This window comes from Tigriopus californicus, chromosome 1 (genome assembly GCF_007210705.1).
Source record: "Tigriopus californicus strain San Diego chromosome 1, Tcal_SD_v2.1, whole genome shotgun sequence".
In the NCBI taxonomy this organism is placed as follows: domain Eukaryota; kingdom Metazoa; phylum Arthropoda; class Copepoda; order Harpacticoida; family Harpacticidae; genus Tigriopus; species Tigriopus californicus.
Window position 1 is genome coordinate 14479833 of NC_081440.1, and position 3811 is coordinate 14483643.

The following is a 3811-nucleotide window of genomic DNA, read 5'->3' on the forward strand; positions in this document are numbered from 1 at the left end:
GAATGTCAACATCTCTTGATTTCTCTGGGTTGGCAACACCTCGAAACGTGATTTGAGGATCTATGGATGCGAAGATGAAAGGTTATCTTGGTAGGTCTGGTGACATTTGAATTGCTCCCTGCCACCCAATCAGGCACAACACAATAAAGTTCATTCTCAGCCCATGGATGTTGTGATGATTTGAGAGTACACAAGTCAAATGCAGTCGAGCATCCCCTTTAGATGTCAAATCGATCTGTTTTCCACATGAAATTGTGGCAGTGGTGGTGGTAATAAATCCCACACTCCAACTTCATACGCCATCATTCGACATATTGGTGCCAACTGCCAATACAATCCTGTCCGGTTTTCCATTCATTCAAACTATCTAGGATATGTGGCTCCAATTCGACTTCAGTGGTGGAATTAAACCCACATTTGAACGAGGGACTAAGGGAAGTTGCATCCCACAAGCGACAAACTAAAAAAAACTGTCTTCACCAGAATGCATGGAATTCCAACTCATCTAATCACCAGACCCACACATCTCTTCCGGGAGAAGAAATGTCGGCAACTTATTGCGTTATCGGCACCACCTAATCCTGAGAAAGGCCAAAAGGTCGTGTAGTCCTGAGAGCAAATTGCCAATCATATCGCCGCCCTTTTGATGTGATTGACTGCTGTCGAGTCCATTCGAAATGAAACGTCGCTCTCTTTACGTACACTTTCTCGTCAAATTGACTAGCACAATTGAAAAGCTACGATATGGTTGTGTTTGGAAGACCTACGACTTTGGTGAAGGGCATTGTATAAGGAGTGAGAGAAAGGTCCCGCTTTGGAGAAGAGACGCTTATTATTGAGGCAGATTCTTTCCAAGAAAATCCCAGACAGTCTGACGTCAATGCGGACTACATAGAGTTCTTGTTTAATGACTCAAAAGGCAGAGTGAAAAACGATGCTATTTTGATCCATGTGGGATGTGGTTGGTTTTTGGCGATATTTTCCTGCTGGTTCTTGACTTCAGAAAATTGTACGATCTGTTGGTGAGCATTTCTTATGAAAGAGGAACGAATGGTTTGACGTTACACCATCCGGTTGAGTCCTCACTCAGCGTTGAGGACATCCCAGTCAAGCTGTTGAATCAAGTTTGCGTCCTTATCTCGATGTGGATGGATGTATTCCCAAGTAGTACCATGTGCTATATACAGTATATATTGCCTAGAGCCCACCGTGTTGAAATAGCCTTAGTCAAGAGGCAGAGTTGAAGGTCACGCGACGAAAACCAGGAAGAACTCTTTTCGAATCGCGGCGAAGCATGGGATTGTCGATGGAATTTATTAAGACGACCGAATATACGCCCGCATGCATGCACGCATACGTACGCATACGTACATATCGTATGGAGCAGAGACACTGGAGGAGGAGGCATCTCAAGTAGACTGACACTTGAGACACTTATTGCTGGCAACGGAATGAAATGTGTCTTTCTGCCAATTGAAATTGGTAGTGTTCGTGAAAGGCCCTTTGTCGACGTAATGCACTTGTGAAGTGCGCTTGATCATGGTTCAAGAGTGTTCATCCATACAAGCATTGAGCTATTGTAGTGTACGTACTACTTATACACACAGTGGAGGGGTGGAGGACTGAACGGAGCTGAACACAGGGATCCGCTTGGCTCTATGTACGTAATCCACGTAGTGTAATATGCCTGATTTCAAGGCTATGGACAAGGAAATGCTGCAGTTAATCTCCACGATAGGAGGTCTGCGAACAACGGGGCTTTTACGAGTTCATCGAACCTCTTGGGAGCCCGTGATGAGGCGAAACGAATCCGGATAGGTCAATTATAGCCCTCATGGAATGGTGAGCTATTCGCCCAAAGGAACTCTAGAAATGGGAAGAGAGTTCAAAGAAAGAGTACTACAGTACGTTCAATGCTACAAATCTTGAAGAGCATTGAATCACTGGGATTAACAGATTTTCACATCTCTAATCACTCAAAAGATGGCACCTCCCTACAGATTTCAAGAATTGTCTTGTATTATGGCAAAAGAGACTTTTTGGCTTTTGTTAAGATCAATTTAAAAAAAAGGACAATTATTTGGTAGCTATTGATTTGTTTCAATTCAAAAGACCGTTCACTATTTCATGCTGAATCGCAAGATCAAAGAGTACAAAATGATATCTCGGGTTGCACATAAATGCCTCTTACATGTTGAGGATTGACGCATTCCTCATTTAACAGATGTATTTGTATTTGTGACGTACATGAATATCGTCGAATTGCCGAGTTCCGTCCTTTTGAGTGTTTGAGTTAAACCGCGATCAAGTTGTGTAGAATATCATGTTCCTCCATCATCCAACGGATGGTGCCAATGAAGGTTAGCGTGGCCATGCACATACTCTATAATTAGGTGGTGGTTAAATGCATCTCCTATTGAATAGCATCATCTTATGCACATAGAACAACAAGGGTTTTGATTTCCCCTCAATGATCACCGCTACACACCAGAATCCGCCTCGATCTAGTACTTCAAACCCAGTAGCTTGGTCGATCAAGTTTGGAGGCCTGAATTTGCATTGAAGGCCTCGAAGTAGAAGTACATAAATCATCCGTTTGTAGAGCTGCCTTGTCGGAATGTCATAGTTAGGAGGGATCAAATATTGACAAACACTTGTCAGACCCGTCTTGATGGTGATCGATTGGTTGCATTTTCGGAAAAATAAGATATCTCTGTGGCCCGAGCCTTTCCTAAAGAAACACCCCCGCAAAATTGAGACTAACAACACTTTGAAAAGACAGCGAGATATGCATCAAATGGTGTGCCTTCAGGCCTGATAGGCTCTCCAAGATTACATCTTTCGTGAGAATCGCGTCTCCAAGTTCGATTGTCACTTGTTCTTAGTTCAAGTTGAACCAAATTGAAGTTCTCTGACGACAGCAATTTTCGACACAGGTCTGTCCGAGCTCGATTGGAACGTGGGTAGAAGTTGAAAGATTTTACGGGCAAAAAGCGATAAAAAGCCTCGAGATTATAGGTGTGGAATGGTCATCACGAACCAGCCCTTAAGAATACAAGCTCATGGATACTACGTAAGTAGAAAAGCGATACGGCATGCCTCCAAACCTAAAAATAGTAGTACATTACCCTATGGCTGGTCCAGCTTTCGTGTCATGAATCCTCCAAATAAGCTTGTACTCTGATGGTGAATGTTTTTTCAGACCTAAGTCCTGTAGGGCTTGACAAATTGATCCAATCTCCCCGATGAGCCATGGAAACCAGGACCAGGTTTGGATAGGGTTGTTGCTCTGAAACGTGGTCTCTTTCTGAATGGCTCCACCCACGCCAATCTCATATGTACGAGTACGTATTCTACATACAATGCTAGCGGCAGGAAGATCTATCGTCTCACTCATTGCCAGAAACAGCACACTCACCTCTAGTTCTGTGGATCTCCCATGGAGTTCATTGTGCTTGGAGAGCTGGCCAAGTGCTTCTTGAGAACGTGAGTTCATTATCCAAGTCATTAATTCTGGCAGTAGCGAACTTTTTTTAAGAAAGGCCCCGTTTGTCAATTGAATATGCATTTGTCTGATTATGTAACGTTAGTGAGCAAAAGATGAAACGCGAGGGTTTAGGCGGAGTTGGCAAATACGCGGAATCAGTACTCTCCTCAGGCCTTTGTGTTGCGTGCTCATCCAGATGAAATTGGTGTCGTAATTAAAAATCCATCTAAGATCTTGTAGGAGGGCCTGGCATCTAATTTAGGGTTCTTGCGAATGGGGCGAGGTGCTTTTTGTGGCAACCATCATCAAGCTCTCTAGGTTGTT

The 3811-nt window shown here is 43.5% G+C and overlaps 1 long non-coding RNA gene across 1 annotated transcript; it reads left to right on the forward strand.

Annotated features, from left to right (window-relative positions):
• The first annotated feature begins 1567 nt into the window (after nt 1–1567).
• LOC131881822 (uncharacterized) lies at nt 1568–3561 on the forward strand. The gene is made up of 3 exons (XR_009373403.1): nt 1568–1842; nt 2937–3073; nt 3203–3561. It is a non-coding gene; the product is annotated as an uncharacterized LOC131881822 (long non-coding RNA).
• Nucleotides 3562–3811: the final 250 nt, after the last annotated feature.